Here is a 27,767-nt window from a genome sequence, read left to right as displayed (position 1 = left end):
GAAATTCCAAATAATTCCAGTATAAGACATTTTTTGTAACTCCTATGTGCAGTGTAAAATAGTTTATGGTGTTTAAACTGAATTTTGCCTTTATCCAGAGAAATAATTAGAAATAGCATGGTCTCTAGTGAGACAATATCTGAAGAAAGTAGAGAGGTGTCCATGCTTCAGGTAGTTAAAAATTGTATTTATGGTACTTTGATCAGCCACCAGGTGGCAGCGTAAGTATGGAAACAATACAATATGCTACAAGTTATTTACCCTGCAAACTTACTACCAACAGGACAACCTTAGGTTTTTTATTTTATTTTATTTTTGATCGATTGTTTATGAAAATCCTTTGACTTTACTGTGTCGTTGTTTGTATTTCCTGGTATCTTTGTATTGTTGTGCAATTAAAAAAATTCTTAAACTCACAAGGTTTGGTGAATCTGAAACAAAAAATAGTATTAGGAAGCTGGATAGACCATAATGTACTCCTACAAATACTTAGGTGACTGCTGTGTGTTGGAGAAGAAACTGTGGAATAACTTGCATACTTTCAAGTATCAGAGAGGTAGCCGTGTTAGTCTGAATCTGTAAAAAGCAACAGAGGGTCCTGTGGCACCTTTGAGACTAACAGAAGTATTGGGAGCATAAGCTTTCGTGGGTAAGAACCTCACTTCTTCAGATGCAAGACATCTGAACTGACATACTTTGCATATGAACTGAGGGTGTAGACAGAGAGGAATAGCTGCTGGCTCTAGAAATGCCTTCTCAGTTGACATCTTGTACACTCTGGAATTTTTGAGTTGCAAATATCCCAAACTGCTCCCCAAATTGTTATCTGCCAATCTATGGAAAAACTTGTGGTTTAACTTTGTCATTGGTGTAGCTGGTGATCCTGCAATACAGGAAAGGACTGGAGGAGGGAAAGTCCAACCAGAATATAGGCTGTCACAACCTATATTGACGAAAAACAAGAGGCAACATTTGAAAAAAGTGGTCTCCAATGTTAACTTATGCATGTGAATAGCTGTGCTTTAGAATATTTTATTTGATGCTAAAAATTACTTAACTTTTTAAGAAAAGCCAACATTTATGGAAATTAAAAGGAATAGTTAGAATCCATAGGAACTGTAACTATAAAGAACAGTTGAAGGATGTGATGTGGATGTTTCTCTTGTGCCCTAATGCGCTGCCAACAAATCAGAACTGTGCATCAGTTGTAGATGACAATGTGATTGGAAAGGATCGCTGAAGTATCGTTAAATGGATTTAGTCTAACATGTGCATCTGCTTAGGTTCTGGCTATTAAATATAGTGATGATTAAGCAGGTATCAGTACCTAAAGACTGTAAACATACCAAAGGAGAATAGGTGGCAAAATGACTGAAGTGCTCTCACCAGTTGAAATACTAATCGTTATAGAAAGTATCTAAATGGATGTGTCTTTTAAAAGGTTGGCAAAGTATCTCCCTCTTGGAGTGAATGTGTTCACTATGGGCCTTATTAGGAAGATTGTGTATGCAGCTATCTATTAAAGAGCCACAAAGTGTTTTGTGTGGACCAGGCTTTTCTCTATAGGAGATAAGCTGGTTGTGTGTAATTGGAGGGAGGGGGGACAAAAAACCATCTACTCCATACCAAGGAGCTGTAGAACTGCTTGGTGGGGGAAACACAGTAGCTCCTATAAGTCTTCTGTAAGTCCTGGGTAGGGGCCAGGTGTAGACGGCTGAGTAAATCTGAATCTGGTGCATGAGTGGAGCAGCTAGAAGCAAGGGAATTGCAACAGTGTGCTACATTTTGTCATTTATCTTTGTTTTGCTGCCTGAATTGAGTGCAATGCAGAACATAGTCAATGAAAGGACTTATGTTGACTTCCGTGGGCTTTAGATCAGTGTGAGCAGTGCATTCTGGGATAGCTTGGACAGGTATATAAGGCCATAGTAGGACAGGAGGTTTGATTTCAGTAGGAGACAGATCTGGGAATGCCTGCTCTGAGATATGTATGGAAGAATAAAATTTAAGGGTTGCTTTAAATTGCAACAATATCTTCTATTTTCTCATTTTGACTAAGCTTATTTTTGTTATTAAATCTGGCTGCAGTTGGATTGCTGTCCTGTATGCTTCCATAAATGGTTTAAGCTTGTGAGCCTCACCCTGCCCAATGTGGAACTGTCTCTTCAGTTGTGATGCCCTGGAGGCTCGTGGAGCCTCTGCAGGTTGGGTGAAATGTCATTCCTCTGTCAAATAGAAATAAATATTTATAATTTAAGTTTAGTCTTTCAATATAACAAACACTCCACTAAGGAACAATAGCAAATTCTTCTTAAATCTCTATCCCCAATACTACATAATTAATTCGAAACTCAGCTGTTTCCTTATTAAAATGTAGCTAACTCGGTTATAGACAGTGCTGGGTTTTCTCATGTACCTAGGGATAGCTATAACAGGATTAATGTAAACTTGAGGATTAGCCCCTGCTGCCATTGCAAAGGCTGCAAGAGGAAGCCAGCAGTGCAAAAAAGCCATAATCATTACTAGGACCATCTGTGACATCTGGGCTTCAGCTTTAGTTGAACATCCTTTAGCTACTCCTAGCTTAGCAACCTAGTTCAAAAATAGCATACAGGATATCTGTTAAAAACCAATGCATCAAGTCAATTGTATTTCACTTTTGGTGAGCAAAATAGTGATGAGACAATTGGCTAATTCTGATGAGTTTTTAATAAACTCATGAATAAGTTGGTACAGTCTCTGGAAAAGTAATTATTTTAATCAAATTAGTTAATGTAGCTGAGACACAACTGTTGCATCTGACTTATTTTTTTGAAAAGATATAATTCTGATTATAATCAACTTTGTTATGTAAGAATTTGAAATCATAATACTATTTGCATGATAATCTGTAACATAATTGTGCAGGGGAAAAATGTAACTTGTATGTGCAGTTGTAACTGTATGCACAGATGGCATATCTGTTCATGCAAACTGTACATGCACACTTTTGCACAAGAAATTGCATGCATTCAAGTGTGCAGGGCCAGTGCTACCATTAAGACAAACTGGGCAGTTGCCTAGGGTGCCAAGATTTGGGGGCACCAAAAAGCAGTGCCCCCAATTCGCGGTCGCCGCTCCACTTCTCCCGCCTCCCAGGCTTGCAGCGCCAATCAGCAAGCGTGGCAAGCCTGGGAGGGGAGGAGAATTGGAGCGGGGGCGGTGTGCTCGGGGAGGAGGCGGAGCAGAGGTGAGCTGGGGTGAGGAGCTGCCGCACGGCTCCCCGGGCCAGTGGGGTGGGGAGCTGCCACGGGGGTGCCTCAGGGTGGGGTGGGGGGGAGCTGCTGCAGGGCTCCCCTCCCCAGCTCATCTCTGCTACGCCCCCTCCCCGAGCATGTCGTCGCTGCTCCACTTCTCCCGCTTCCCAGGCTTGCAGCGCCAATCAGCTGTTTGGCGCCACAAGCTTGGGAGGGGAGAATTCATCCTGGATGAATAACCTCACCACCAGGCTATTGAGCAAATCTCACTCTGGCCTAATGGTTATTCATTGAAGAAGCACTATGATGAGGCGAGAATAGTAAATAGTCATTATGAGTGACTGAGGTGCCACTATGAATGACACTCTACCCTAGTGGTTAGGGTACTCACTTATGAACTTGAGTCTTCCACATCATGTCCCTGCTCCAATGACTATTTAATTTACAAAAGGTGGAATAGCTTCATTAGCAGAAATTGAGAGAGATCTACACCAGACTATCTCATAGCCCAGTAGTTTCAGCATGCTTCTGAGAAATGGGAGACCTTTATTTAAATTCATTCTCTACGTCTCACATGAGTACCCTTACCACTGAGATAAAAGTTAGAGGGAAGGCTACATCTCCTCCACCCCCTGACATTTTGTGAATCTAGGCCTTTAAAATGAATAAAAAATCAATTTGGGGCCAAATGAAACATTTTCAATTTGATTTATTTTATTTTATTTATTTATTCCAATTTTTGAGTTGTTTGATTCAAAATGATTAGTTGTTCACAGGCATTTTTGTGAAAGGCAAGAGAATAAATAAAAAAATCAATTATCCACTCTGCTCTAACTGTGAGCAGCAGCATGAGAATAAAAGCAAATAGCAATGCTGTTAATTTTCTCCTCTAATTCAGGTGTGTCGGAAGGGGCAGAATGCAGTGGGGATAAGGGGAGCCTTGTCTCTGCCCCATAGGATAGGTTTGCTACATGCTGTGTGTGCTGCTGTTTCAGGTATAGACTTGGCATGACTAACACTATCCCTGGAGCACTGGGGTTACTGGGAGGGTGATTCTGACTATCTTTGTCTGTTACAGGTACAGCCCCAAAATACTCTGCCTGCTTCTTTCTCAGGGCAGATTATTATCTCATGATTTAACTGCAGGCTTGTATGCTTCAGTGGAAACCGTTCAGGCCCCAAAAGTTTGGGGGATGTAAAATCTTGCCAGAAGGTGATTGGTGTAATATTTTTAGGAAAAAAATATTCTCCAGTTTTTCCCAGCTGTAATTAGGTCTCTAGGTGCTCAGATACCAAGGTGGTGAGCATGCTATAGAAATACTTGCATAAAGGTAGATCCATTATACTAAATCAAAACTTGTGAATTAAAAATACAGGACCAAATTCTCAGCTGGCATAAATCAGCATAACTCCACTGAACTTAATGAAGCAATACTAGTTTAGAGCTGCTGCGAATCTAGCTTTTTTCCTCTTTGAGATACTAAACTATTTTAAAGCTAACTCTTATGAATCCAGTATGTTAAGAGAAATGGAATGTTGTTACGCAGCATAAAGTCCACACCATATAGCCACGGGAAATCAAGATACTTTTCCTTCTGCTTTGGAATTCCAATTAAAAGAGCATGTAGGAAACATTAACTGGGTCACTGTTGTACCAGTCTGCAGCCTAGGAGGACTTAAGGCTTTCTAGCTTTAAAGTGGAGGTGTAGTTCAAACATCTGAGACATCACCGGTTCTACTTGAGCCACCTTTGTGGTGAAAGTAAGTGTTCCCTTGGGCTTGGACGCTGCTGTTACATGATCCACAGCTATCACTGCAATGCACAAAGTTGTAATATCTGCAACAGTATTTCTGTCACAGAATCACATTTTCATAGTTTAAAAAACCCCGAATAATAAAAATCCTCAAACAAGTTAATAAAATAAAAATTTCAACTTCTAAACCAGAACACATAACCATCTACTATACTGTTTTGTACAGTATTAAATACAGTAAGCAACCTGCAAATAGTTACCTTTCTCCATTCTAGCTTTCTGCAAACATCCTACCCTCATGCAGGGTTTGGGTGTCTGCCAAACTGTTTCTGAGAAGAAACTTTCACAAAGATGATATGTATATATGTACTCAGTAGAAGGAATGTTTTAATTTCTTATTGCCCTGAGAGCATTAATTCTCTTCTGCACACAGAAAGAGACTTTTTTGCTAACTACTACATCTCATCTAACATACTAGAAGTGAAATTCAACCTTGTGCAAAAGCTCAGAACAAGGCCTATACAGCACGTTAATCCTGTCTGAGCTGTCAAAATAAAGTAAGTGGTGCACAGACCTTTTTCTGGCTCTCTGCATAGGGCTAAATTTAATCCTAAAAGACTACATAGGGACTTGGCTTTCAATCCCAGCTCTACCACCGAGTCTCTGTGGCATTAGGGCAAGTCATTTAATTCTGTCTTCATTCCCCTATCTGTAAAATGGGCATAGTAATTGAATAATGCTTACCTATTTGCTCCACAGAAGTTCTGGGAGAAAACACTAATTAGCTTTTTATAAATATTAACTATACTCCTCTTATGGAGGTCTCTAGTTCTTATATAAAGTGGAGAATCATGGGAAAGCAAATTCCCAATCCTACAGATCTCTGGTATCAGTCTGTAGCATCAAGGGTTCAAGGCTTTGCACTGGTAGGATGGATCTCTATGTTGTATTGCCGTTGGCTTCCACTGTGCTCTATCTTCATTGGGGGGTAGGGTGGAACCACACAGCAGGGACACTGAGGTATTTCAAAATGAGTTTTCCATAGCACAGAATATGTTGATCATAAGTTGGCAAGAGCAAACGGGACAAACACCCAGTTTTGCCAAAAAAAGTTGGGACGTCCAGGACAGCACTTAAAAAGGGGACTGTCCTAGCCAAAACAAGATGTATGATCACCCTAAGAAGGTGGAATTTTGGGGTTCCTTGCCCAAAACTTTACTCCTATAACACTTAAAATGAAAATATCTTCCTTTTTGCTGAGCTCTAGGAAATAACAAATCTGTCAGATTTTCAAAAGTGCCCAATTTCAGAGGTTAGGTACAATCCAAGTTTGTACATGTAAATCCAATCATTAGATTAGGGTGTGTAAATGTAGGCTCTCCATGCATTAATGAAAGCACACAGTTCAGGGATACCAATCTAGTGGACCTTTCTGAAAATCTGTTTTAAGGTTAGATTCAGTACCCACTTCTTACTACTGATTATCCACAAAAACTGAAGGTATTTTTTCCCCCTGGGTAGAATTCTTTAAGTACTTCAATTCCCTTCTCTCAAATAACAGCTAATGCTGAACACATTGAGTAAACTGCTTTGTTTCAATAGATTTTGACTTATCTTTGAGAGACTCACATTCAGTTCTGCATTCTGTAAGGTGATTAATTCCATTTTATTCTCCAGTGAGGATACAGACTTCGGTACAACCAGCATTGTTGTAGATCACTGGATTCCATGAATATAATACTTCTCAAGGACCTCAAATCCTCTTGTCTTGAAGATATAGTAAAAGTTGAGATAGATTGCAAAGGTCAAGATGGTTCCAGAATGTCTGCTGATGCACTTTTTTTTTTTTTTGAAGGCTTGTGTTTTGCTTAAGTCACTTATCTTAGTCAGATCAAGTTACACCATGTAGATTCCAAGATCAGACATTTAAAGGGAATTAGCATGCAGATAGGCACCTTGGCACTTTTGAAGATTGCACTAATGTCATTGAAATCAAAGGGAGTTGCTGCTGCTGTTGAAGTCCAATCCTGCTTCCTATAAGACGAAACAATACTAACTCCCACGAAAGTGGGAGAAAAAAGGACAGCAAAGAGAGAAAATGCAGCTTCTGTCTCCAGTGTTTATTCTCACTTGCAACCTCACTGCTAAAAAAACAAAGGCCCAGCACACAGCCTCATCAGCCACTCTGAGACTTGGCAAACTCATAACAGGATTGGGCTATTTAGGCAGGGCCGGTGCAACCCATTAGGCGACCGCCTAGGTCACCTAGGGCGCTACAATTTGGGGGGTGGCAACTGTGGCGGTATTTCGGCGGCAGGACCTTCCGCTGCCTCTGTGGGGGGCGGCATTTCGGGGCGGGACCTTCTGCCACCCTAGCTGGCACCGCTCCTGTATTTAGAACATTGTTTTTAGCTGTCTCCCTCATCAAATGGGAGGCAGGGTGAAGAGGACCAAGAAGGGTGGTGTTTTGGATTTAGCTGTCTTAGTGGAAGTGGTGATGTCATCTGTCTCCCTCTTTCTGGCCTGGTCAGGACACTTTTTTTCCAGGATCCGATAAAAGAGGTCTGGGGATGAAGGAGATCGTGGGGGTTTGCTCCAGTTTCCAATTTTTTTTCTCATAAGCTCTTTCCATCGGGACCCCAAAAGGGGAGTAATGGGCAGAATAGTTCCTCTCCTTGTTATTTTGTCAACCACTCACACCTAATATGACAGATGTTTTGGTTCATTGATTTTATTTATTTATTTATTTATTTTATTTTTATTTGGTCTCTCACTGTTCTTGTTTACCACAGATGATCTTAACACTGTCCTTGAATTAATTATATAGATAGATAGATAAGTCTTTTAGTTTGGAATAATTCAATCTTTGTCTCCCTTTTTATACCTTACCCCATCAGCATTTGTGGTTATAGGTTACTGTGACATCTTATGCATTTACACCCACGTCTTACAATTGAGCTTACAATTAAGTCAAATTGGTAGGCCCAATTATTAGTGACTGTGTTAGAAAAGTAGAGTGGTTGATTTAGTGTGTGAATATTTCTTGTTAACCTGAATATAATATGGACAATATAGACTGTAAATTTGCCAAGGTTCTAAGGTTAAATATATTCTTGGATACATTTCCTTACCACTTTGGAAAATTATCAGGAGAGAGCAGATGAAATATGAATTTGAAGAAGAAAAAAGCAATAGAAGTTGCTATGTTTCTCATAAATACAATATTCTAGAACCTTTTCTCTTAACAGGCTTATTCTTGCATCAGGCATAAGACAGCTAACATTATTCAAAGCTATATGGTCTCAGCACTGAACAGCTACATGCTGGTTTGCTGCTTTCACTTTGAGACACAACATGGTGTGGAGGGCCAGATCCAACCCCTGTTGAAATCCATGTGTGTCTTTCCATTGACTTCAATAGGTGTTGGATCAGGCCCAAAGAGAGCAATTAAGCTACAGAACATGAGTATCTTAGAGAAATCCATCTTTGATTCAGACCATATGTTGCAATAATAAAAATCAGATACAGGTGTCTAAAGTTTGCTGCTACAATCCATAGGTTTTTAAAATTTTAACAAGATTGCCTTACTGGGTAAGGCCTCCCTCTTCTTAAATGTCGAACATGAAATATGATAATGATACTCTTCTGTTTGAAGAGCAATGCTGTCAACTATATGGTCATACAGACTTCCAAAATACACTTCACAAGGGCTGTCTATAGCATCTTGCACTGGGATGTTCTAATGTGATTTATGAGCTAATAGGTAAGTATTGCATTCGGGGTCAGCCTTACTGCTTACAGTTTCCAAACTGCCAAAGATGATAGAGCCTAGGTCAGTTCTCTTCTGCAGTCAGTGAAGAAAAGAGTGAATCTAGTGGAGAGTTTCATCCCATTTTTAAAAGGGAAGAGTGAAACTGGCAAACAGTTACCCTGCTTGGTGCTAGTTATTTAAGTGGGGTGGAGGAGGGATGGCTTGACCTGTGTATTGCTAAATCTGTGCAGGAGCACATGGCCTGAAGCATTCCTGGATCAGACCCATTTGATAGGCTAAGAGACTAAAACTTGCCTACTGGAGTTACACTAAGTATCAATGGTAGAGTCAGAAACAGACCCAGCTTCCAATTTCACTACTCTAACTATTAAACATACTAATATAGATTTATTTTGATAAAAATGTAAGATTTAGAAATAGTTTGTATTCTAAAGTGTGAACATGTATCAAGTTACTGTGATATGGAAAGTTAACCCACATAAATGCAAGACTGAATTTAGGACCAAATGCCAGATATAAGCAATAGCTCTGCTTTTCATTATATGCGACAAATTCACTTGGATATGTAGTACTTGCCCTCTCCCACCAAAATGCCACTGCAAAGCCTTCAATGACAAAGCAGCTCTACCCAGGTTAAAATACTCAACTTCACTTGTTTCTACAGTCAAATCTACTCCAAGATCAACTATGGCTGAATTTACTAGGGAATAGTTGACTGTCAACTATAGACAACTTTGTTAGCTAACAATAACTGTAGTATACAGGATCATTGATATGGTGCAACATATTGCTATAATTGCCAACATGGTGTAGCCAATGATGGGCATCAAGACTACTCAAGCATGTGTGTCCTCCCAAGTAATACTAATTGCAGAAGTGCTTACGTGCCAATCATTTATCTGTTAGAAGCATGAACTAAAGAGACACCAGGAAGATGTGTTTCTCTTGAACCTTTCACTTAATGCTATATTTCTGCCTATCTTTCTCTAATGTTTTTCCTCTTGATGGCTTTGAATCACCTCTTCTCACTTAATATTTCCACAGGCACAAGAAGTGATATTGGAGATTATATAACATTTAAAGTAAATCCTTTAGATCTGGATTTCTTCGATCATAATACCCCTTTCTCATTAATTTTCTAATTAAGCTAACATTGCACTCCTCAATTGCTATCAGTTGGATATTTTCATGTAACTGAAGCTACTTCTTTTAAAATAAAAATAAAATATCTGCCTTGCACAGAAAGTTGTACTTTTCCTACAGCTGCACAGCATATAATTCATTTTATGGGTAAACTGGGTAACTAAATGCTTTTGGCAAAAGCAGTTTCCTTAATAAGACTAATCAATTACGTTTTCCTCTCTGCCACATAGTCAGAGATGGAAAGCATATCTTTCCACCTGGATTCCTCATGTCATCTGAAAAGCCAGAATGAAAAGGGACAGGATGGGATTACAAACCTCTGTTTCCTCCCATAAACTCTTCCTGTCTCTGCAGATGGTACCCGTGACAATGTAACTCTCTAAATAGGCTCAATCATTATCTACTGTCAGAACAGAAACTTAACATTACAATATAGTTTTCTCTTAGACAGCGACTTGGTAATAATGAGATTGTCGGCCTCCAGAGTTACTAACTGATTCCATATCGAATGTGCTTCCATTTGTAAATGTGTATTTAAAAAAAAAAAAAAATCTTGCTGGCCCTACTAACACTTCCTGTGCTCTACAGCCAACCTGGGTTCTTCCCCTGACAATGTACCATCACCAGAGCCGGGCAAACTTGTTTCAGTGAAACATGTGGATTCAGTGATACCAAAACATTTTGCAAAATGTTTGTCAGTTTTGCCAAATTAGTTTTTTTAAACATAAACAAATAAAATTGAAACATTTTGTTTCAATGCTCTTCAAACAATGTTTTGATTTTTGATGGGAGAAGGTTCAAAAATTCTTCTGTTACTTTGAAAACAATTAAACATTTAAAAAATGCTTGAAATCTAACCAAAATATTTTGTTTTGGGGTCAAACAAAATGTTTTTTGTTTTAATTCAAAACATTTTTTAAAAATAAATGGTTTAGCTGAAAATTTTGTTTGTTTGACTGGAACAATTTGTTTTCTTCTTTAATTCTTGGAACAGCAAGACAACAAATCAGTTTGTCTGCACAACTCTAATAATGTCAGATTGGAAGAAGGTCTTAAGTGGGGTTTCACAGGGATATGTTCTTGGTCTGGTGGTGTTTAGCATCTTTATTAATGACCTGGGTCAAATTTGCAGATGACACAAAGCTGGGGCGGTTTCCAGCACTTTGGAGGACAGAGCTAAAATTCAGCGGGATCTTGATAAATTGGAGACCAGGGATATGGACGACAAAATGATATTCAACAAAGACAAATGTAAGGTGCTACACTTAGTGAAGAAAAACCAAATGCACAAATACAAAATTGTGGATAACTGGCTTGACAGCAGCACTGCTGAGAAGGATCTGGGAGTAGTGGTGGATCACAACCTCAACATCAGTCAGCAATGAGATGCTGTTGCAAAAAAACCAATGCAATTTTAGGTTGTATTAACCAAATCATGCAAGTCACAGGAGGTGATAGTACCGCTCTACTCCGTGCTGGTTAGGCCTTAGATGGAGTAGTGTCTCCAATTTTGGTCACTGATGTAGAGAAACTGGAAAGGGTTCAGAGGCGAGCAACAAAGATGATCAAAAGGGATGGAATGCAAGTCATATGAGCAAAGGCTGAAAGAACTGTGTATGTTTAGTTTGGAAAAGAGGAGATTAAGGGAGGACATGATAGTGGTCTTCAAATACTTGAAAGACTGCCATAAAAAAGATGGAGGAAAAATTGTTCTCTCTTGCCACAGAGGGCAGGACAAGAGGGAATGGATTCAAACTACAGCATAGCAGATTTAGATAGAAAGTTTTTCCTGAAATTTCAAACTGTAAGAACAGTAGGACAATGGAACAGACTGCCTAGGGAGGTTGTGGAAGCCAGGGCCGGCTCCAGGCACCAGCTTACCAAGCAGGAGCTTGGGGTGGCCACTTCTGAGAGGGGCGGCACGTCCAGCTGTTCGGCGGCAATTCGGCGGATGGTCCCTCACTCCTGCTTGGAGCGAAGGACCTCCCACCGAATTGCCGTCGCAGATTGCGATCCCGATTGTGGCTTTCTTGTTTTGTTTTTGTTTGGCTGCTTGGGGTGGCCAAGACCCTGGAGCCGGCCCTGGTGGAAGCTCCTTTGATAGATGTCTAAAAAAAGGCCCTGGATAGCCATCTGTCTTGGATGGTTTAGACACAACAAATTCTGCATCTTGGCAGGGGGTTAGACTAGATGATCCTTGCGATTCCTTCTAACCCTATGATTCTAAGCAGTGGTCAGTGTATGCCATTTTCTCTGGCAGGGAGGAAAATCTAGTCAGATAATACACCTGTTTGGACTAAGAACATAGCTAAGAGTATTCTACTTCAGTGATATTCTTAGTCCAAACTGACTGCGTGCCCATATGCCCACAGACATTTATCCTCCTGGCCTGTCTAAATTAAAAATCACATGCTCACTAATGAAACAGATAATGTAATTAACACTACAACATACTTCTGAGAATAAAGATGATATTCAAACCTTCCTAATCAATTTAGGTCTCCCAGGAAGACAGACCTGTGAATCTTTTACTTTCATTTACCAGTTTAGCAGTAGATGCAGCAGCATATAGTAATATGAAAAGGTAAAATGTCTGCATGTGGGCTAAATTTGTTCTCATACTACACAATTTATGTTCTAAAATTATTTAAAATAAAACCTTTAACTGGACAAAGGAAAACTGGACTCTCATAACCTGAATTTATATTTTAAAGGTACGCCCCTTCCAACAGACAACAGGGATGTCTATGCTTCAGGAGGAGGTATGATTGCAGCATGGTATATTTGCACTAACTTTAGCTAGCATGGATAAAAAGAGCAAGACATATGTGGTTACACCGGCATCAGTGTCAAGCTGTAGAAGCCGCTGGGGGTCCTAAGGACATAGCTGTGTTGTTAGCCCATGCTGAAACCCATGCCTCCATGCCTTCACTGCTATTTTTAGCCATGCTATCTAGATTAAGACTAGAGCGGCTACGCCAGCCCCTGCTGCAGTCAGACCTCCGCAGCATAGCCATACCCCGAGACACACAAAGAAGCCTTTGCAGGCTGGGCTTCACATCCAAGGTCACAGGACTGAGCTGGATCCTAAGGCAGGGACTTGGTTTTCTTTTTCTGCTTATGCTATCTCTTGTGCAAGAGAGCTTGCTGTCAGCAACTGTTTTCTGCTGAGTCATTCCATCAGTTTACAAAGACAATTCAAAATATAGAAATGAATTACAGCAAACATTTATAATAGAATATGTAATCTCCTAGATTTTGTGAGGGTGTGTGTGTGTGTGTATATAATAATTATTTTTCAGGGATTATATTATATATATGCAAGCAGCATGAGCTCCACAAGGTCAGGGCATGCCTAGAGATCGGGCAACCCTGTAATACTTCTAAACGAGGCACTGACTGTGAAACTCATGAGCTCTGCAGAGACCCTGACAGAAGACCACACATGGGTTTGCACGCTGCCCCAGCCACCGGCTCTGCAGCTCCCACTGGCTGGGAACTGCAGCCAATGGGAGCTGCGGGGGTGGTGCCTGTGGACGGGGCTGGATGGGGGACATGCCGCTGCTTGTGGGAGCTGCCTGAGGTAAGCACCACCTGGAGTCTGCACCCCTGACCCCCCTCCCACACCCCAACCCCTTGCCCCAGTCCTGATCCCCCTCCTGCCCTCCAAACTCCTTGGTCCCAGGCCGAAGCACCCTCCTACACCCTAAATCCTTCATCCCCAGAGTCTGCACTTCCAGCCGGAGCCCTCACCCCCTCTCCCACACCAACCCCCTGAGCCAGCCTGGTGAAAATGAGTGAGTGAAGGTGGGGAGAGCAAGCGACAGAGGGAGTGGGGGATGGAGTGAGCAAGGGGCAGGGCCTTATAAAAGGGACAGGTCCTCAGAGGAGGGACAGGGGGCGGGGCAAGGGTGTTGGGTTTTGCGCAAGTAGAAAATTGGCAACCCTAATGTAGACAAGCCCTCAAATGCAATTTCTTGTGTGTGCCTTCCAGATGAATTTCATAGATTTTTGGATTGCAGTCTGAGCTATACTTGTGACATTTATTTTCTATTGTATGTGTTAGAGGAAATTTCAGCTTGTCATGACCTTCAGTTTACTATACGACAAATTGTAAAGTTCAGTCCTTCAGCTCTTTCTTTGACCCAATATCCATAAACTTCAAGAAACTGTTGTCTGTACTGAGGTGAAATCTCTGTGTAGAAGTAGTTCCTGTTTGAATGACATTGCTTTTCTAGTTTAAAAATAAACTGTTGGGCATTTTCAGTTAGCAGGATACCGAACTTGAAAATGTTAGCTAAGATTTGAGACCATGAATGTAATGGCTAGGCCTTTCAATTTAGCTGAAAACAACTCAATGTAAGTGGCAATATGCAGGGGTTAAAGTTCCTTTTTAATAAGCTTATCAGATCCCTGGTGTACACAGTAATATCCTACAAATATCTTGACAGTTTCCTATTCTCAAAACTTTCAAAAATGCTTTTTTTTCCATGTGTGTTCCAATTGGTAGGTGCTCAACTTTAGACATCATGGGCTGAACAGTCATGGCTCCTGCTGAAGTTAATGAGAACTGCATGTGCTTAGCATCTCTGACTGAGGCCCAAAACACCTTAAGTTGGGCACCCAAAACCAAGTGGCACTGAAAATCAGTTACCACTTTTGAAAACTCTGGTCAAAGTGTGCAAGTCTCCATGAGCAATCTGTTAGTTAGATTCGGGTAATCATACAGCAGTTGGCTTTTCTCGGAGGTATTTCTGAGCAGGGTAAAGAAATCTGCTTTCATGCTCAATGAGGACCTGGAAGTACCCCACAGATCCTCTAATTCTGTGCAGGCCTTGCTGAATTTTTGTTTGTGATGAAAATAATCCTGCTGTGCTGCTCACTCCTTTGAACCCTCAAAATTCTTCTTATGAAGAGACATCAGAGAAAGTGATGCTGTCTGTGTCCACAATTGTGCAGGCAGATCACTTACCTTGCTACTCTCCTTCCTGTTCCATTGACCTACACCTTGTGTGCTCGGTGAATCTCTGATCAGCAAGTAGAACTTGAAGGACAGTCAGATAAACTTGAACAGTTAACATAGTGTACCTACAATTTTAATAGATGCATTGCCTGCATTTTAATAGATGCATAGCCATACCTAAAAATCATTTTGGCTGGGACTGTCATGAGATTTTTAAAGTTAGCTCTGAGTGCTGACAGTCTCGGTCCATGTACTTGGTAGTTGGCCCGGCTATTTTTTTTTTTTTTTAAATCCGTGATATCCTGATTTAAAACTAGCTAGCTGGCCAACAATTTCTTTCCTGCTCTTGCTGGCTCAGCTGTTACTCTGGGCTCTCCTGGTAAGTGAGAATCTAGAGTGGAGTAGAACCAGGGGAACACATCAGACCCCTTACGCTACAGGCAGTACATCCAGAACTTTGTTCATATCTTCTTCCTGACAATATCAAGAATTAGCATCAATATTATCACCCACATAGCTGCCAAATCTTATGCAATTTGGTGCACACTTCCCCACGCTACAAGCTATTTTATGGGGGACAATCTCTCTTAAGACATATTTTCTATACCAAATACATGAATGTTACACAAGAAACAGACACCCAACCTGTCTATCTTAATGCTGCCCTGAGGGGGAATGAGGGTGACCCACTGATCCCAGGTCCTTGAGAATATAAAATCCCCATTCTCTACTCCATGGGGACAGGAAGAGGGAGAAAACTCCGACTCGAATGAAGGGAGGCTGGGTCTGCTGTCGTCTTCTTAAGATGCGACAGTGGGGGAAACAGGCATACTGGATACCGTCTGCTTTATGAAAGTATCCGGTCACTTTTGTCTTCATCCCAGAGAGGCTGTTGCAGATATAGTGGGAATCTTTTGGGCTTGGTGGCGTTGTGTGGAGGGAGAAGATCGTCAGGCGTCAGGGTGCGGTGGTCTCCGGAGGTTTGACTAAAGCATTTTGCTGCTGCATAGCTATCCAACCCCAAACCTTATAAGACTTCAGTAATCAAACTGAAAAAAAGTAAAGCTCACCAGAGCAAACACAGAGCCCTTCTGTGGAGAGAAAACACTAGGCCGCAGACCCCAGCTCTTGTGGAAAACTGTGTCTAGGAAAAAATTGACATCTTGGCGACTTGCAAGGGACAGAAAACATGTTGGTAATGGAATATCTTTAGGCTCTAGTTTCCAAGAGATTATTATCAATAAGAAAAAGAGGTCTGTAACTTCTGACTAATTCCTTGACCATGTCTTTTTGACTTGTTGCTCATGCTCTGTTCAACAGAATGATACTCGTAACACAGGTTTCAGTGGTAGCCGTGTTAGTCTGTATCAGCAAAAAAAACCCTAGGAATCCTTGTGGCACCTTGGAGACTAACAAATGTATTTGGGCATAAGCTTTCATGGGCTTGGGGAATGGTTTGTTAAACGCTAACGTTTTGGGACAGCAGTCTGCTTGGTTGAAGACATCCACTATAATATTACTAAGGTCACTGCGGCATGACAAAAGGTTTGTGGGAGTCTCCTGGCTTATGTTCTAATGCTAACTCATTACTGATGCATTTGTTTCACTCATTGCACAAACACTAACAACCTCATCAACACCACCTTACATCAAAGAAATTGTTCTCTGCCTCAGTTTTTAAAAATACTTTCATTAATACTCAGCCACTGTAATACTTAATTTTTCTTGGTGTAAACATTTCCATTGCATCCATTAAGTGTGACACTCATAAGCCAAAATCTGAACTTTACAGATTGAAGTGACTTGTAGTGCTTCAGTTCTTGTTTCTTTGCATTGCTTTTTGTCAGCTTCTTAAACAGAAGGAATTGCTGCCAGCTATATTCCGATTAAGGTGAAAGTAATTTATATCCGGAATAGGGCAGTCATAAAGTTTGAAATTAATAAAAACCAAAGTAAGGCATACTCTGAAAAGTGACTTATAGTATACCAAAACACCCATCAGTACGTAGGGTTCCATGTTTGCATGTCAATTACTTCCTCTCAGTGGGTTCTCTCCATAATGAATGTAAATATCTTCTTCCTGACAATATCAAGAATTAGCATCAATGTTATCACCCACATAGCTGCCAAATCTTATGCAATTTGGTGCACACTTCCCCACGCTACAAGCTATTTTATGGGGACAATCTCTCTCAAGACATATTTTCTATACCAAATACATGAATGTTACACAAGAAACAGACATCCAACCTGTCTATCTTAATGCTGCCCTGAGGGGGAATGAGGGTGACCCACTGATCCCAAGTCCTTGAGATATAGGTATAAATCTGCAATGCTGATTTATACCTACAGTCTGAAAGTCAAAATGCATAGTTTCATGTATTTTCTGGTTTGTGTGCGATCACCCAAAATCAAAATTCTGTGGCTGATATTGTGAGAGTGCTCTACACAGTAGATCATTTGCCAGGACAGGGTGCTCACACATGCGGTGTTGTACACCGATTTTTTTTTCTAGGACCAGTACAAGGCAGTGTGCATTGCCAATGACTTTCTTTGTGCCATGCTTTACGTCCGCTCTTAACATGGCGTGCAAAGTAAAATAATTTTTGCAATCTTTAATTTTTTGTGGTGGACTGTAGGCACCTAGATACTTTAGCAATGGCTGTGGGCCCCACTGCACTCCTTGCTGTGATACAAATATAGTGGAAACCTGTGAAAAACAGAGCTGCTTCATGGACAAACTATAAGTAGCTTCAAGGGTGGGTAATGAAAGCAGGATGATCAGAATGGCCATACTAAATACTAAAATGAGTAAGCATTGCTTCCTAATTTGCCATCAGTTAGAGTTAGTGAGGGCGTGGGAGGAAAAGGACTATTTTGTGCCTAAAATATTGAAAATATACTTCACTTCTATCTGATCAAACTGAAGCTGTAGACCAATAAGCAACTAGCATCAGCCAGATAGCCTCTTTATGCAAATTTTGCTCACCTACAATCCTCTATCAAGTTTGTTTGTATCATTTTAGGCACCAAAGATGATAAAGCCAGTGCTGTATCTTCAATAAATCCCTAGCTAATACAACACATGAAACATCTGTGCAACAATGGAGTAAACTAGGTATGGACCCAAGTATAGTAGGAAATCAAGTATACCTTCTGATGGTGGATAAGTATTCTGATTATTGAGAAATAGATCCCTTTTATGCAACAGCAGCAGCCTCTGTCATTGAATGTTGCAAAATTTGGTTTGACCTGCATGGAAATCCAGCAACTGTGATTACATATAATAGATCTCAGTTTGCCTGTTTGGAATTTTGCACAGTTGACATCAGCTGAATTTGAATGTCACATCCTCTCAGCACCACAGCTAGCCTATTGGCAGAAACAGTTATCAAGATTGTCAACATAAGAACAGCCATACTGGGTCAGACCAAAGCTCCATCTAGCCCAGTATCCTGTCTTCCGAGAGTGGAGTCAAGAAATTGCTAACAAGGCATACTAGGATAATTAGATCGATGTACAATAAAGTTGGACTAGAGAACTACACCAGCAGAAGGCTTGGGCAGCAGCCCTGTATGGTGCTGCATGTCCTGTCACACATGGACTCTACTCTCATCAGCAAATAAACTTTTGAAGCCAGAAGTAGTAGCAAAGATGTCAGAACAAATCAAACAGCAGTGACAGCAAGCCAAATACCACTAGGATAGAGGTATTAAAGAAGTGCCTGAACTCAGATAGAACAGCCAGTAAATGTACAACCAGCACCTAATGACAGACAAGACATCAAGAACATATATGCCATGTAGCACCAAGATTGTACATGATGGTAGTACAAGGACAGCTGTACTGCTGTAAAGGTGGTTTCTTAAGACCAAAGGAACCAAGGAACAATGATGCTGAAGGGAGAACCCAAATTAGTCACATCACAGAACTTAAGGTACAGGTGAAACAGATTTCAGTGGATGCAGGATCAGGCCTCTTATTCTTGGTTTTAACAAGTGAAATACATTCCAAAACCATTTATTGGGAAAAACCTATTTGAAGCAGAGACCAGCTACATTTCAGCCTAGGGCAAATTTTTTTATGGTTTGGGTTATACATTCCTGTAAGGGGGGAGGGGCGGGTTTAATGGAAATGCTGACAGACCTTTAACTGTGGAAAAACAAATATACCATTTAATAAACCTTGCTGTGGCCACAAATATACTACCAGCAATTTAAAATTTGCTCCTCATATTGAACCAAATATAAATACATATATAAGTGAATGCTTTTTTTTTTTCTCCTCTAGGTAAGAATAAACTTCTGTAAGAATTCAAGTAAACATAGGTTCAAATTCCTTGCCAAGGAAATCAAAATAATCCCAAATGCTGATCAAAATAAAGCCAGATGCATTCAAATTTTGTGAATGACTCACTGGCAAGGACACTGAATGGAGGCATTCATTTTAAACGTGTTCTATCAAAGCAATCCTATCCTCCTACTCCAGTAAATGTGTTCTAAAGGAAGCTGATGGGTGAAAACATTATCTACCTCAACTAATATTTCAACCCTTTTATCTTTTTCAGTAGCAGATAGTTTGTATTTTTACGTAAAGTAGCATTGTCTAACCACTATTCTGCATATTGCTAAGGAAAATTCTACCGTCCACAGCAGAATTCAAAAAGGCTTATTGAAGTCTAAATTTCCTCTTAGAATTTAAAGGGTGAAAAAAGAGATGTGCTGATAACCTAATCTTAAACCAAAAAAATCAGAATGGGTGATTTCCACTTACAGAAGTGTTGCTGGAAATACCACGTAGAAATCCATACTCATATTTAGAACATGTTTAAAAGAACGAATTTGGTGGAATGCATGGTCTGAAATGCTTTCTGATAACTGGATGAATGACTATAGCTCCACCTTTTGCTTGCTTCAGGCTTATTGGCCTTCAGTGACCATATCTGTCTTGCTGAGTTCCCTCTCACAGGCTTTGAGGAGTGCACCTAGCATCTGAGTAATGGTTTGGATCACATAGGTAGAAAAGTCCTATGAACTTCTAAATACTGTTGAGCAGATGTATTCAGGGGAGAGTTAAAATTAATGCCTTACATTTGAAAGCTTTTGAGGAAGGATGACTCAGATTCTCAGTTCTGGCCAAGCTCTACTCTGACTTACCTTCCATCAGACTCAATAAGTTATTTGGCCATACCCCTCTTGTCATACTTACCCAATCTACTGTGGAGTAGAATTGCTATAAACTGGACCTTGATCTCTGCCCAAAAGTGAATACTCATTTTCCAAAAAAATAAAATTCCTGGGTTTGAGCTGGGGGAAAATATACTTATCCCAATGTAAAGAAAATACAAGTAAAAGTTACAGCCATTTCCCCCCCACCCCCAAAGGTTCTCCCAAAAATAATAGCTGAAATATAGCTGACACTTGGTATGGGCAAAAGGCTATGGTCCCAGCTGAGTAAAACACTTTAACAAATGCCTAACTTTACACATGTAAATAATCCTATCCCTATTCAAAGCATTTATGTCTTGATTCAGGAAAGTATCCTTGTTCAGGAAGGACACTTAAACACACTCCTAACCTGAATCAGGTGCTTAAGTCCATTGACTGAGCTGAACAGTAGTGGTTAAGCTTAGTTATCTGTCATTATTATCAGAAAGGTTTAGTTGAGCCTGTGCACGGACAGGACTGAGCTAGAATTAAAAGTTAAACAAAAATGAGCTATATCTAGGTAGGATAGAGATTTTTTTTTTTTTTTTTTTAATTTCACTATTTTTAGTGCTGGTCATAACATGGTGTGGCTGCATGCACAGAAATTAGACTAAAACCTCTTGTGATTGATCAGAAATCACATTTAAACTTCTTACACAATTCTTTTTATAGTGCAGATAAGACCAAAAATAGTTGAAGAAATTTTTGTTGAAATTTAAACCAACCCCCCGGGTTTTCGAACAGAGACCAAGCCTACAATGTTTCAGACTACATTTTCAGAAAACAGCATGTAATAATGAAGTGTTTTGTAACTTTAACTGTAGTGTGCTGCCATTCACCCATTGTATTAAACGTAAATGTTCAGATTTTGAGCAAGTCCTTAAAGTTGTAATAAAAAAAGTCCCCATGAAAAAATTAATTTTGGCCAAACTACTGTCTTGAAAAATATAAAACATTGAGAAATTTTATAGAAGTCAGTCTTGTGGCTTATGACATCAGGATTTCCATAAATCCCCCTTGAAAGGGTTAGTTTCCGTTTTCAGCCTACAAGAATGTGAAATAATAGCGGTTTTAAAAAAAAATATTTCTCTCTTTACCCTCTGCAGGCTAAATTCCAAGCTATGAACACAAATCTCTTTTTCCTCTTCGTTTCTGTCTGCTAGCTAAAATGAACTCCATGATGTGACACTGTCAGCTAGTTTTGCACTTTCATGTATTTGCTCAAAAGGCAGCGTACTTTTGATGTTGTTCTACTTATGTCTCATCAAAGGTTTTGTGGCAGCTGCATTTCATGGTTCTCTGCAAAACCACCTGCAAAACATCCGTCGTCTGAAAGTGATATTCTTAAGAGTGTCTCGCAGACACTGATTTGCAGGTTGGTGAATGCTGCTAAATTGAAAACGGCCTTATTTGAAAGGAAATGGATGCCGTCAATCCTTTAAGAATATCAAAAGCTACAGTACAAACAGCTCACAAAATATAATGGGTGTCTAGAGAACCAGCTGTAAAGCTGCAGTGCTAGTGTAATCTGCTGAATTTTAGTCATGCACAATAAGACTTTGCATATTTCCTGTAAAATGATTTTATTCTGAATGCCTATTTCAACGTTTTACTGGATGTGTGATTACCTGCACTGACTGAAGGAGAGAGGACCAGTTTTTCATGGGATATTGGTAAAATACTCCTCTTAAATCCTTTGTTCTGTCAGGCCACCAATGAGAAAAATGGATACATTAGGATTTAAATCTGTCTGGCTTTTTCAGACTTGCACAAATGAAAATTTATACACCTGAAACCTTTTTTGGTGCTTTTGAGTAGAGCTCAGAAAATTCAGGAAGCCGTATATTTTTAAAAGATTGCTTCCTTATAGAAATAAATTTGAACAAATTGGACTAGGTCCCTCAGCTGATGCAAATCAATATTTGAAATCAATGCATCTATGCCAATTCATAGAGACCTGTGAAATTCCTATTTATAACTTCATTTCATTTTTCAGGAATTTCTTGTTTTGTTTTATGCATTTCCTCCCCAGAAATTGGTTCCTGCCCTTGGGGGGTGGGTGGAGTTGCAGAGAGAGAGCCTCCCCTGCACTTGCCCATGTCAGCGACTCCTGTCCGGTTCCCTGCTCCAGGGATTGTGATCTGGCGCATGGGGTCACGATGCTGCTCAGGTTTGGCGAGGCCACCCTTCTGTGTCATGATGACGGGGGCGGGGAGGGGCTGTCAGGGCCAAATTAGAGTGAATGGCGCTGCATCCCTATGTGCCAGGTCACAAACCCTGAACTAGGAAGCCAGACTCAGTCCTGCAGGACAGGAGCGGCTGTTCCTGTGGAGTGAGTGGTGGTTGTTTTTTTATTTTATTTTATTTTATTTTTTAATCTTAATAATAATGATGTGTGTTCTATTGTAACGTATTTTGCATTTGCGAAAACCTGAGGCTGTACTAAGTGATTTTAGTGGAGCAGCGCTGAGTTACACCAGCTCAGGTTCTAGCCCTGCTCCTCCTCACTGTTATGTGCATGACCCATCCATGAAAGGTTACTTGGGAAATGGTACAATAGGTGGCATTAACAATCTATTGTATCCTTGTGTTTTGTGCTGAGCGCCATCACAACACCTATGCACCTCTTCAGTACCTCTGCACAAAGATGAATTTTACTCCCATTTGAGGTATTACCTATGAAATAATGTGTTACACATAATGCCCTGTGGTTGCTAAAGTTTATTTAGTTTAATGACACCCATTGTTAGAAGATTTTGAATGGTACCAGGCCATTGCCAGAGGCTGGGATCACACTCTGTATTTGGCTAGATGAGTCCTCTTGACAGTTTGCTGGAGATCATTTGAGATGGAGTTTGGTTCCTCTCCTACAGATAATGCAGTTCAGTTAATCTCTTATTAATTATTATTAAGCTTCTAACTTGCTTCTGGATTCCAAACCTACAACTATGGTCTCCCTCCTTCTGCCAGAAGGTGATCTGTTTTCAGATCTTAGTACCAGGATCTTAAGAAGTCTACTGAAAACAACAATTTGGAGGTATTTCTGTTAGCAATTTACTATTGTAAAAAAATGGATCATGAGGTACTTTCAATTTTGAAAATTTTCAAGGCTATCTAAGAAACTTAACTGTCGAATGATGACTCTCACTGTATTAAATAGTGGTAAAGGCCATGTAAAGAGGTAATACTATTTACAGTATTTTAGACCTACCTTAGTGAGTCCTCTGACGTTTCACCTTTGATTGGATTGGGGAAGCAAAAGAGTCATATGGAAATATCTCAAGTTTAGGAGCAGTCCTATTTCTGATTCTCTCTTGGAGACTGAATTGAAATGATCAGGTCACAGAAATAAAGCATGTGTAGCTGGTTAGTCCACTTGTCCCTCCCTTACCATAGACAGCACATTTTATTTTTAGGACAACCATTTTAACGTCTCACTGAGTGGACCTCCCAAAATGGGAACAATTTGACAGTCGACCCTTCAGTTGTTCAAAGTAGTAGTTGTGTGAATGGAGTTGTACAGATAATGATTCCAACCTTTCCATCCTGCTTTTCAAATATCTCCACAAGATCTGATGGTGACAATGAACTATGTTTGTTTGGAACTTCTCTTTTGTCCTTAGGCTCTCACTTTTTTTTGAGCTGTAGGATGACATTTTACTTAAGTGTACAGAGAGGGTCTTCCTTAAATAGGAAGTATTGCAATAGTCAGGAAAATAGTTAAGTAAAATGTAGTTTCAAGTTCATATGCTAATCTTCCTTATGTTCTATAAAAAGTTACTAGGTTAATTAGGTCGCTAGCAGCCCAAGCTAGGCTCACGACAATGAAAAAGTAAACTAATATGAGCCTAGGTGTTGGTTAGGTAACACTTACCATATGTGACAGAAGCACAGAACCAATAACTGCTTTTTCAACCTGGCCCCCTATAAAGGGTAGAATCTGGAAGAATTTTCATTTCCATTGCTATTGCTGGGTATAGGGATTTGCTAATATTTTCAGATTATGCACAAGTATCTTTAAGAGTAAAAAAAGCCCTATGTATTTGTAACGATGCGGTTCTGGTGGGACCCAACTGAGAGTGCCAATTCAGGACCAATTGCTTAAAAGAGGGCAGTTACAGCCCAAGGCTGGGGTTTTTCCACTTCTAAGGCAAACCAAACCAGCCAGACTAAGACGACTTTGGTCTCACCCCACTGGCTAACCACAAGTCTCACAAGTAATTCCCTTAGACACTCCAGTTTCCCAATATCACCACCAGTGCCACTCGTTATGGGGACAAATGGTTATGAAAACCAATACCCCAGTAAAAGAAAAAAGGTTCTCCTGATCCCATAGGACCAAGCCCCAGACCCAGGTCAATATACAAATCAGATCACAAATCACGGTGTTGCCAATCCTTTAGAATCTAAAATCTAAAGGTTTATTCATAAAAAGAAAAAGATATAGATGAGAGCTAGAATTGGTTAAATGGAATTAATTACATACAGTAATGGCAAAGTTCTTGGTTCAGGCTTGCAGCAGCGATAGATAAAACTGCAGGTTCAAATCAAGTTTCTGGAACATCCCCCTGGGATGGGTCCTCAGTCCTTTGTTTAGAGCTTCAGTTTGTAGCAAAGTCCCTCCAGAGGTAAGAAGCAGGATTGAAGACAAGATGGAGGAGCTGCAGCTGCCTTTTATAGTCTCCTCCAGGTGTAAGAACATTTCTTTGTCCTTACTGTGGAAAATTACAGCAAAATGGAATCTGGAGTCACGTAGGCCAGTCCCTGCATACTTTGCTGAGTTCCAAGGCGTATTTGTCTCCTCTCAATGGGTCAATTGTATAGCTGATGGCCCTTAATGGGCTATCAAGCAGGCTAGGCAGAGCTAACACCAACTTGTCTGGGAAATTTCCCAGAAGCATAGCATAAGTTTGAAATATAGACCGTATAAAGCCAATATTTATAACTTCAACTACAAAATTGATATGCACATGGACAGCATAATCATAACCAGCCAACCATAACCTTGTCTTAGACACCTCATTTGACCCCCTTTATACAAGATTTGGTGCCACTACAGGACTTTGGTTGCAACCATGTTCTATATGGTCCCAATTCAAATCACTAACGTGACAGTATTTAAGAAGGGGGGCAGAGGAAATGCAAATGGAAATGAGGAGGTTTAGAAACACACTATGAAGACCAAGGCGTTTACAATGGTAAAAAATGTTGCTGTCAATGTCTTTTTGGCCAAAACCAACTTTCTGGCAGGAAATGTTCATTTTAGTTGAAATGTGTCACTTTTCACCAAAACTTCAAAAATTTCACTTTGCTGAGGGGGAAAATGCTATTCTCCTCCATCCTTTTTTTTAGTGGTTTGGTAAAAAGTTAAGCAGCCAGCTTTTTCCCAGTGAAACAAAATGACACTTTTCATGGAAAACCTCAAATGAATTTAGTAATTTTTTGAGAGAAATACTTTTTCAGACAGCTCAGTTTAACCTGTACATGCCTATCAACCATTTCCAAAGCCATTCACTTTACCTCACTGACCTTGTCTCTCTAAAATTAAATCTTTTATTGGACCAACTTAATTTTGTGATTAAGACCATTAATTTATTCTAATAATGGCTACTTGTAACATATCTAATTATCTACCACCTTCTGGGGTATCAATTTATTTTAATATTTACTAAGTAACCGATTATCACTTCTGATCTAGCTCTATTGCATTGTTCAAGTGGTGCAAAGGAGCCAGATTCTGGCTGAAACAGGCCATCTGAGAATTCCCCTCATGGTGGGGAGGCAGAACAGGTTCCTATCCTGGACACTTCTTCTGCCCTCACATGGTGAGGGTGGGGTGGGAGGGGGGTTAAGGCAGAGCTCTGCTCCACTGATTCTCAGCTGGTATATATGTCTGTGTTGCCATGCCAAGGCTGGAGTTGGTGGGGTCATAACCAGCTCCCTCATGGTGTACCGTCCCTGGGTTGAGCAGACCTCAGAAGGACATATAGCACAGGAAAACTTGAGTTGTAATTCTCACCTCATTTTTTGTGAATAGCAGTTCATTTAGAAACAAATACTTCTAATCATGTAAAGTTTCTTGTGGAGACATGCAAATTTAAACATGTTTCTTACTGTGGGATTTTTGGGGGGAGTGTGGGGGGGTTGTTTTTTATTTGTGCATCTGTACAAATATTTGCACTCGGGATGCCATCATTCGCAGGATGTATTTAAGTCATTAACAACTGCCATGAAAGATGTTTGGAAAGAAACTCTGATTTTAAATTTTTTTTTTTTTTGAAATTTTAAAATAAATATGCCCCCTCTCTCCTCATCCCTCTTGAAACCAAGCCTATGACTTTTGTACCTATTCAATGCTTTTTCTCTTAAAATGCCCCTCCCTCCAGTCCCTCAGGTTATAGTACGCACATTTTTCTAGTTAAATCATTTTTTCTCTACAATACTGTAGATATTAAAGAAAGCAGGATAAAAGCAGAACTGACAATCTAATTCAAAATGCTGCCTTTATCTCAAAATGTAGAACTGTTTAAGAGCTGTGAAGATTTAAAAAAAAAGGTAGAATCATTATGTCAAGTTTAAATGTTCAGTTGAATATGGTCTTCTGTCTATTTTTAGAGTAATAAAACATGAGAAATGTAGTATGGTAAAGAAATTGCTTTGGAGAGGTTTAAATAGTAAGTCTTTAGCAAGGGACTCCAGCTTTTTTTAAAGCATTTGTTGTGAAGATTCTCAAACAAGACTTTCTCAATCCCACAACCAGTAACTAGGGGGCAATTAAATTCAGCAGTGCTCTATGCTGACTGAGATAAGTAGCAATGGTAACACTAATGAAGATTTATACAACCTCCTCTTACTAGCAGTTTGAGCTATTTTACGTTATCTTGTGTAAATTAGTTCCCAGCTTTTGTTCTACTTTATTTTTTTCCACTAGGTGTCTCCACACTACATAGCACAGAAAAGACCGTTTTTTCAGAAAATGCATGTGGAAGCATATTGAGTGAGGAGGGAATGTGTGAATATTATACACTGCTAAATGCTATTTCGTATTAAATTATACATAATGCACGCATCTAATAAAACCTGGCTTAAAGATCTGAGATCTTAGGAAACCTGACTGAGTTATCTCTATCCATTTTCTGGTTGGGTTGTGGTGAGCTTAGAATTATTTACATCAAGTTCAGGATGCTATATTTATCTTTGAGGCATATCTACTCCAGTGTTGTGTCAAAGTAGAAGTAGACACACTATGAAGTGACAAATTTGAAAAGTCCCACTGTCTTTTCACCTTCAGTACCTCAACTACAGAGCCCTGATCCAGAGATCCTATAACTTTGCTCCACCCATATTCCTAGAAGAAAATGTCGTTTTCATCTTAGCACATTTATCATTCTTCCCATAGAGCACCCAGTATGTGCTTTAAACATCTACTGACAGATACAAGAGACGGCAGTCAATGCACAATTGGTGGTGCCATTAGGGCTCCGTGGGAAACTTCAATGACTGGATCACAAAACATTATTTTCTCTACATGCCATGAATTGGCGCGTGAGAGCATAATTGTTAGTTCTTAGTATAATCTGCACCTGTGCCCTTTATATGAGAGAGGCTGTAGTGTCTAACTGCTGTAGAGATATATCCATATTGAGCTATGACCTACTGGGCATAACATTTAGTACAAGCATCATGTCTGCT

At 40.0% G+C, this 27,767-nt stretch overlaps 1 pseudogene; it reads right to left on the bottom strand.

The window, feature by feature from the left end:
* Positions 1–2,331: 2,331 nt before the first annotated feature.
* Positions 2,332–5,260, bottom strand: LOC117880001 (annotated as a pseudogene).
* Positions 5,261–27,767: the final 22,507 nt, after the last annotated feature.

This window comes from Trachemys scripta, chromosome 7, assembly GCF_013100865.1.
Source record: "Trachemys scripta elegans isolate TJP31775 chromosome 7, CAS_Tse_1.0, whole genome shotgun sequence".
Classification (NCBI taxonomy): Eukaryota; Metazoa; Chordata; order Testudines; family Emydidae; genus Trachemys; species Trachemys scripta.
The sequence above is the reverse complement of the archived record's forward strand: the minus strand, read 5'-3'. Positions and strand labels throughout refer to the sequence as shown.